General features: G+C 46.9%; 1 protein-coding gene across 1 annotated transcript in view; it reads left to right on the top strand.

The window, feature by feature from the left end:
- Positions 1–8,808: 8,808 nt before the first annotated feature.
- Positions 8,809–9,416, top strand: part of FRMD4B (FERM domain containing 4B) — a 192,981-nt gene continuing 192,373 nt past the window's right edge. The window contains exon 1 of the mRNA XM_026650244.2: positions 8,809–8,852. The gene's annotated coding sequence lies outside the window, so the exon portion shown is untranslated. The remainder of the gene's footprint in view (positions 8,853–9,416) is intronic.

The following is a 9,416-nucleotide window of genomic DNA, read 5'->3' as shown; positions in this document are numbered from 1 at the left end:
CACTGCTCCTCGGCAGTTACTTTCCTCCGCTCCTGAGGACGGTTTACCGCTCTCATGCTACTGGAAGCATTTCAGCCAGAGATAACACAAGGCTTCTCTGGGCTTCCAAGTTTGTACGTTTCATGCCCCAGGGCAATTCATGGTGACATCGCTTGTGTTTGATGTTTGTGTCCAAACTAGAGTCGAGTGGATGTGTTTTAGCAACATCTTTTTCAGAAATAAGAAGTTGTTTAAAATTCTATTTTATGTAAACTTGCCTAGCCCCAGAATTTTGGCAATTAATATAATGCTCAATGAGCATGAGTGTGGCCTAGTGGACAGAAGACTGGGGTTTTAGTTCTAGACCTGTTACTGGCCTGCTGGGCCACCGTAGGTAAGTCACTTCATCGCTCTGTGCCTCAGTTTCTCCATCAGTAAAAAAATATGATACTGACCTCCGTTGTAATGCACTTTGAGATCTACACGTGGAAAGTTGTAGGTGTTATTATTACAATATGGCAAGGCCCTAACAGCTTTGGGATGCAAGGAGGAGACATTGTGAAAAACGCCATGCAAACATCTCCCTTGAATCACTAGGGACAAACAGGCCTTCAGAAACAAACAGGGGTAATGGATTAAATGGTTGTCTTCTAACTGCAAAAGACGTGAATGTTTCAAATAATTCCTATGATGCACAAACTAAGCTTTCAAGATGATACAAGCTAACAAAAATAACCCTTGAAAATTTCCACTTTTCAAAGCCAGTATATACATATTAGGAAAAGTGGGGTTCCCTCCAAATCTCAACAGGAAAGACTATTTTAAGACTGGGGGTCTTTCTAAAAGATGGGTCTTGCTGAACAAGAAGTTACTCTTGAAGCAGTGATCACAGGGTGAAAATCTTTGGCCTTTATATACATGAGATCAGTCTATCATAATGGCCCATTCTGATCTTACATTTCGTGAATCTATGATTTTTCATTGGTTTTAAGCCTATGAGAATGAGAACACATTGAACAAGAACATTAACTACAATGAAGCACAGTATATTGTACTATCAACCCTCCGAATAGCCTCCATTTCCAGGAGACTTCAGAGAGTTTTAAGTCTCAAGAAATAAAGTCTGTACCTTCAGCTGGTTCCCTGTTGTTATTGGTGGACATCTACAAGGGGAACGTTCTCGGAGGATGCATTTAAGGCCTGGAGCTGCATTTCTTGCATGCCTATTAATTATCCTATGAAACTCTCACTGATTTTAGGGTGTACTGGGAATGCAGGATTGGGCCCTTAGTCCTCCTGATCCCTTCTTCATCTCCTGGCAGCTCCTGCTCAGTTTGGCCCCCGGGGTCACTCGGCTCTCCCGCCTGTTTGCCCAAGCTGTTGCAGATAGTAGGTGGTGCCTATGATTATTTATATCTAAGGTTGGGGCCTATTGTGCTAGGCACTGTCTGTACACATAGTGAGAGACAGTCCCGTGCCCGGCAGCACTTAAAATCTAAATGGGGAAAGGAAGGATTGTTAGCTCCATTTTACAGATTTGGAACGTGAGGGACTGAGCAACTTAATTTATAGCGTAGAGGGGAAAGATGGCTCAGTGGTTGGGGCATTCGCGTGGGATTCAGGAGATCCAGATTCAGTTCCCTGTTTGCCACACGCTTTCTCTACTACCTTGGGCACATTACACCTCTACCCCGATATAATGCGACCCAATATAACACGAATTCGGATATAACACGGTAAAGCAATGCTCCGGGGGGGCGGGGCTGCGCACTCCGGTGGATCAAAGCAAGTTCGGTATAACGCAGTTTCACCTATAACGCGGTAAGATTTTTTGGCTCCCGAGGACAGCGTTATATCGAGGTAGAGGTGTACTTCATCTTGCCGCACCTCAGGTCCCCATCTATAAACTGGAGACAATGCCATTTCTCTGCCTCATGGGGCACTTGTGACAATAAATACATTAAAGATTGTGAGGCGCTCAGAAACTATGGTAATGGGGGGCCGTAGACAGACGTCACACAGGGAATCTGTAACAGAGCTGGAAACAGAACCCAGTCTTGTGCCTTAATCAAAAGTCTTCTGAGGACTAGGATATCTCTTATGTGTGTGTGTAGAGCCTAGCATGGTGGGTCCTTGATCTGGGATGGGACCTTTCAGTGCTGCTTGCTCTGCCACTGCTGCTGTTCTGTGACTAAACAGAGGACCTCAATGTCCACAACTGACAATCTGGCACCTTTCATAAGCATTAAATTCACCCACCCATAGGCGGGGGAAAAGGAAAGATTATCAACACTAATGGAGTTTATAATCATTATTAACTCCATTAGCATTAATATTCTTTTATGAGACTAGCAATTGACAAGGCCACATTTAAATGGGGAAAAAAGATCATTGTTCAGCAATGTTACCTAACAGATTATTTTTGATGAGATACAATTAGTGAGGCAATTTTTCCCCATATTAGAGTGACATTGCACTTATTTAGCAATTAGCTTCGTGCAGTGGAATGGCATTGCTGAAGCTAATTTTTTTTTTTTTTTTAAAAAAGTTTTTTTTTGTTTAAAAAAAAAAAATCTACATTTTCAGTCCATGAGATCATTGCTAAAGTACAAGTACCAGCAAGCCAGCTTCCGAAGTCTAGGTATGCCATGTCTTTGCCATGGCAGTAGACCTTTCATGTAATGGTTTTAATCTTCTAAACATTGCTTCGGCATATCTTCTGGCCAAAGGCAATAACAGCCTGGATTACTGAAAATAATGAGGGGAACAAAGAGTTGCATTGCTGCAAAAAAGAATATAACTGACTGGCAAAACAGCTTGCCACCTCAAAAAACCAACCAACCACACTGGAGAATTTTCATGTCTCATGGGTCTTATGTCATCTGGCAAGAAGATGGAAGAGAAAACAAGCAGTGCTGATATTAGACTATTTCTGTTTTTCTGTTACATGAAACCACCATTGAGTTCATTTCACACCCATTCTTTTCGCTTGAAGTTTACTATCCTCTCTAGCCAGGCTGAAATGAGCTAATCAGAGAGGAAATCATAGCTGATTATGTTGGAAATTCCAAAAACTGGAATACAAAATATAATAAATTTGTAATACAGACGTGGCAGAACAGAGAGAAGCGACTTCAGCACTGTATAACAGCATGACAAAGGCATTCCACACATCAGGAGCTCACTGATGTCTCAACACTGCCTGAGTATCCCCCCCGAAGCCAATGGGACTCCTCACATGAGTAAAGTTAAGCAGGTGTGAACATTTTTGCTGAATTAGTGCCTTAGGGAAGGTCTAGACTACAGGGAAAAGTTGATCTAAGCTACGCAATTTGAGTTACATTAGTAGCATAACTCAAGTCAATGTAGCTTAGATCTACTTACCGTGGAGTCCACACCACGCTGGGTCGACGGGAGAAACTCTCCCGTCGACTCCCCTTACTCTTCTTGTTCCGGTGGAGTACCAGAGTCGATGGAAGAGCAATCGGTGGTCGATTTTGCGATTTTTCACTAGACCCGTTAAATCGACTCCTGGTGGATCGATCGCTGCAGCGTTGATCCCACCGGTAGTGGAGACAAGCCCTTAAACTTGAATTCTGACTTCCAGAAACTACCTTCCTGGCTTCTAGGGTTCAAGTCTGCCACTGAATTTTATGTTCATAGGCGGGGGCAGGGGGTTTGATAGTATAAAATTCAGCAAAATCATTTCATTTTCCCTCTTTTCCTAAATTTTATTTTATTTTCCTAATTCCTTTTCTACAAATTTACAAAAAGTGCTTATGTAGCACTTCAGGTACTTCTGACAACAATTTTAAACTAAATAAACAAACCAAAAAGGTGACCTTATCACCAGCCACAGCACTCGCACCCCCAGATTTCTGCCAGAGTTCACACCTGAATGTGGCCAGCACACAGTGGGGGCTGCGCCTCACCACCAGCCTTACACACACTGAACCCCCATTCCCACTCACCACTGGTGGGCGGGGGGCTGGTGAGCAGGGATTCATCCAGCAGCAGGACCTGCTGGTACTGATGACGGGCAGGCAGAAAATATGGGACAAATTTGCCCGTTTTTAAGAAAAAGTCAGGACACCCGCAGAAGGGCTTAAATACAGGATGTCTGGTCACCCTACACATGACAAACTTAAAAGCCAGGTTCTTTATTTGTCCACAAAAAGGGATGGCATGAGTAGCTGTGATGAAAGCTTCCCTACGCAGCTCAACCAGTGTACCTCAACTCTGCCCTGGAAGGGATAAGGTTAGTGGGAAGAGGATATATCTGCCAGTTTCTAGGACTCAGATCATCAAAGATTTTTAGGTGTTTAAATCCCATGGGAGTTAGGCACCTAGGTACCTTTGAGGAGCTAGGCGTAGGTCCATTCAGTCCTTTGCATGTTACATCCCGAATTTCCAAAAATTAAACATCACCTACCCCAACAATCTGCATAAATTAATACCTGTGATGGAGCAGAGAGGCAAAGCATATTTTTAACATTACTCTTCCTCTTTTGCAATGAAGGGAGTTTGCACAGTGATTTGGTCAGCATTAGAATCCAACTTTCATTATGGGGAAAGCAGAGCTAATTAAAACAATGGATCCCAAGAGATTATTATCTCCATCTCACTTGAATGTCTGTGGTCTTCGGTTCCTTTACTTAGCTAGAGATGATGAATAAAAAAATACAAACAAACTTATCAGGGAACAGATGGCTTGGTCTTTCAGCAGCATTTCAGGTGTCTCCACACCTTCGGGAAAGGGGAGTTTCTGTTCAGTGTGGGCACAGTGCTTTGTGTATACTATTCTTAGGAGCTGTGACTCATTTTAGTTAACCGAGAGCTTGTTGAGCGAGAGAGAGGAAAACTGAGAGCTATACTGTATTGATAAAGGTTATGGTCAAATTAAGATATGTCACAGACTAGGCAGATAATTGAAATATTTCCACAAGGAAGACTGAAACATCATGATCCAACCGCACCCTCTGTAACCAGAACATGCTGCTTCTAGGGGTCATATTGCAGCACTGGAAATAATCAAATAGCGATGGAGGGATCAAGCAGTAAAGAAGAAACTCTAGTAGAGCTGAATCACACTGACTAATCAGCACATGGAATGAGTTTAAGTAGGTGACAGCTAGCAGGGACTCAACAGGGAAAGGCTGTCTATAGTGCCTGTGTGATCACAAACACCATCCGGACAGCTAGCTGATTTCTTGTCTTCCCAGTGGTACGTCAAGCATGAGGAAGAGGAACTACTAACGGATGGTTACGGTAGATATTGTGCCGTAAACCAAACAAAGTTCTGAAATGGTGCCTCTCAAAGAGGCTGCTTTGGGCCAGACCAAGCCTGGTAAAGAAGTGAAGGATAAGCTTGGCAGAGAAGATGAGTATTCGGCCACATAAAATAAGACGCCCAAAGATTTGAATGCTGACGTGAAATTGTCGGAGCTCTTCAGGCCACTGTAATTTAGAGAAGGGTCTGAACCCATTCCCCTGGTTCAGAACACCACTGAAATTTGGGAGATGCTATCCCAGATCCAAAGGCTGTGACTCAGACCTGTCTCTAATTTAGTTTAATTTGTTTATATCGATTATTTTGTAATTCAGCACAGAGGCAGCATGGCCCAGTGGATAGGGCACTGGAGTGGAAGTAAGGAGACCTGGCTTCTTACTCCTGGCTTTGTCATTGGCTTGCTGTGGGACATTGGGCAAGTCACTTTTTGGGGGCCCTGTTTCCCCTCCAACCCTTTGTCTAGTTTGTCTCTTTAGCTTGTAAGTTCTTCAGGGCAGAGCCTGTTTGTACAGCACCTAACACAATGAAGCCCTGCTCATGGTTGGGCCTGTAGGCACTATTGTCATATAAATAATTGTCTCCTTACGTATATGCTTTCTCTATGGATTAAATCATAGTCACCTCGCTCATGTGAAGCCAATGGTCCAGATCCGCAAAGGAGGTGCCTAACTCCCTTTGGAATCAATGGAAATTAGGCTCCTAAATACCTTTGAGGATCTGGGCCCATAAGCCTACTTGGGAGTAGGATTTGGTCCTGTGTATCTTGTAAAAAGTGCCTTCTATGAGGCACTACCCTGCAATCACGTTTATGTTCCATATACTGCTTTTTTCAGTACTGCAGCAATGACACATTTTCCTCCATGATCTTTTTGATTTGATAATGCTACCGTTATAAAATAGATAAAGAGCATTTATCTCAACTGCTGTACAGTTTGGCTGACCTTTAGAATTTAATCTCTTCTCTGCCTCTAGACTCTGATTTAAGATGATTTGCGAAAGGCAAATGGATGCATCTATAACATCGAAATACCTGACAATGTAATTTCCCCTAATGAAGCAATGCAACTGAGACAGTGCACAAGGTGTGTTTTTGCAGAGCAGACAATAAGCCGTGTTTGAAATTGCTGGGTGTATCGGATGAACATTTGTATGGGTAATCATGCTAGGGCTGTTCCTAATCTGCAGCGCTGCAGCCATAGGGACTGGCAATGAAGTGTGGGTTGGGGTGAGACACAAGTGAGGTCCTGTGGGGACAGGAGAGAGATTTGGGAGGAGTCAGATGGTGCGTAGAGGTCGGTGACATAGTGTTGTGACATTGCATCATCCTGGGACTTGTGGCAGCTTGACATCACCATCTTGCACTAGAACCTGCTGGGCATTTTAGGGGCACCCCCAAATCCCAAAGCTGGAGCCCTAGAAGAATAGCAAGAGGGAGGGGGAAAAAACCAAGGCACCCTGAAGACAGCAAAAATAAGGCAAGAGTGCCCTGAGGCGTGTGGGGTCATTGTGGGAGGAGAGATAATGGGAGTTGTATGAAGAGCATTAGCTCAGATTGTGCAATGAGCATTAAGGGAACTTTAATACACCGAATCATTGGCAAGATGGAAACTGCAATTTGGCCGGGGGGAAGCCTGCACATTAATAACTATAATATGCAGAATGCATAGGCAGGTCTGGCTATATTTATACTTCTGCCTAAAGGAAAAGCACTACATAGGCTATATACAATATAAGGTAGTATATCTGTACTGTAACCTGCAGCCATAGGGAATTTGGAGACAGACTTAGCAATTGTGGGGCTAGTAGCTATTATCTCTAAAAAAAAAGACAGTATTTTAAAGAAAAAAACCATAATTAATCAGGATGGTACATTGGAATTTGTTTTTAGCTATATCGACAGGATATACTAAATTTCTGGAGAAATGGAGACATATTCTTAATTCTTTCACAACTGAATGTCACTACGACTTTCCACACGGTCCGCTTACCCACAATCCTTTTTCTGAGAATGTACAGGACTTACCATTTTGCTGCTTAGTGTGAATGAAGTCAGATTTCTAAGATCATCTGCTCCAGCCTACAGTTGATCTGACAACCACCACACCATAGCCAAAGCCTATGTTGTCTATTCATTACTGTCCATTAGAAAGCCTATTACCCTATGAGGGTGAGAAGCCTGTATTTGTAACACAACAGTACACGTGTATTCCTGGGCATGTCTTATGGTCCTGGCATTTCACATCACAGTACAAAATTCAGCCTTTATATACCATAGATCATTTTTGAATAAAACCTGTTGTCCAATATAAATCTCCACCATAATGTAATGAAAGAAGACAGAAACTGTCTATGTTAAAAGTCACAGTTAACAATCGACAAAGAGTCCTGTGGCACCTTATAGACTAACAGACGTATTGGCATGGCGTGCATCCGACGAAGTGGGTATTCACCCATGAAAGCTCAGGGCTGCCCAGAGGGGAGGGCAAGTGGGGCAATTTGCCCCAGGCCCCCATGAGAGTTTTTTGGGGCCCCTGGAGCGGGGTCCTTCACTCGCTCCGGGCCCCCGGAGCTTCTTCCGCTCCGGGTCTTCAGCAGCAATTCAGCGATGGGGGGTCCTTCTGCTCCGGGACCCGCCGCCAAAGTGCCGGGTCTTCGGCGGCGGGGGAAGACCCCAGGCCCCCTGAATCCTCTGGGCGGCCCTGCGAAAGCTTATGCTCCAATACGTCTGTTAGTCTAGAAGGTGCCACAGGACTCTTTGTCGCTTTTTACAGATCCAGACTAACAGGGCTACCCCTCTGACGGTTAACAATAACTCCCAAGGGGCGGGAGGCTGTACTGAGTTGCTGTGGGCACGCTGAACCTGAGGAGTTACTCATAGTCTTGGTGGCAGGTATTTGTTTAATCGCACACAGCAGCTCTCAGGAAAGGAGTCAGCCCTACAATGGGGAAGGCAGAGCTCCCGTACTGCTCCCCCCCCCCCCCCCCCCTGCATTGACTGCAGCGGGCGAGGGATTCCCTTGTCCTGGAGCCAGCTGGCAGGCACGAGGCACGGGTTCGGTGCTCGGTGTCTCCAGAGCAAATCATTCACACTATAACTAAGCGTGTCAACCAACCGCAGGGGAAAATCCCCCTTCTCAAGCAGGACACTGCTCTGCGGGGGCCGGCCTGCCTGCTGCCCCCCCCTCCCCCGCCTCAAGTGCAGCTGCAAGCCCGGCTGGTTAAACCCCGTTACCCCCGCGCTCGGGCATTGCACAGGCTCTCTCGAGCCGAACAGGGCTGGCGGCACGCAGCCCGGTGCAAGGGAGCGGGGTGTTGCCCGCTGGGCGCTCGGGCTCTCCGGGCAATGCCCAGGCGGGACCCGTGCCTGGCAGCTGGGGGGGGGGCAGTCATGGATGAAAGGACCGAGCCTGGAGAGCCGCCGCTGAGCCCGGGAGCTGCCTGACACAGCGCCGCACAGGACCGGGGGGAGGAGGCGGCGGCGGCGGCGGCGGCGTGGGGGGCGGAGAAGCAGCAGCCGGAGCGGTGGAGGGGAGCCCCGAGCTGGCCGGCCCTGGGCAGAGCCCAGCCGAGGCAGAAGGCGAAGGTAGGTGGCCGCATTGTTGTCTGAGTGGGAGCAGGGAGGCTCCCCCCCCCTCTCCGCAGTGAGCTATTGTCAGCTTCCCCAGCAGCCAGGCGCCCCCTCGGCTCGCGCCCAGCCCCCGGGGGGCAGGCACCGGCTGGAAATCCGCCCCCCCCCCGCCCGCCGCCTGGGGGTTGCCAGGAACAATGGCAGGGTGAGGGCGCCCCTGGGCTCGGCCACCCTAGGGCGGCGCTTCAGCAGCGCCGGCACGGGAAGTTTGGCGGGTTGCAAGGCGTTGTGTGGGGCTGGGGTTTTTTTGTTTGTTTGTTTGCCTGCCGTGCACAGCCAGGGACCATGTGCTTTGTTGTCAGGGGTGTGTGTGTGTGGAAGGATCTGGTGCATTTGTAAGGAGCACGGAGGGAGGGAAGGCAGTTACAGTGCAAGAGAATCGGGCCCCTGAGGTTTGGCTGGACAGGCGCTTAAAGAGGTGGGGGCTTGTTCCAAAGTCTTTTTTTTTGTTAAGGAGGCGGCATTGCAGGGTTGATCCCCGAGCTGTCCCCTAGCACTGCAGCTTCTCTGTCTCTCTCT

This window comes from Terrapene carolina, unplaced genomic scaffold (genome assembly GCF_002925995.2).
Source record: "Terrapene carolina triunguis isolate 2854851 unplaced genomic scaffold, T_m_triunguis-2.0 Scaffold89, whole genome shotgun sequence".
Classification (NCBI taxonomy): domain Eukaryota; kingdom Metazoa; phylum Chordata; order Testudines; family Emydidae; genus Terrapene; species Terrapene triunguis.
This window is presented reverse-complemented; position numbering and strand designations above follow the sequence as displayed.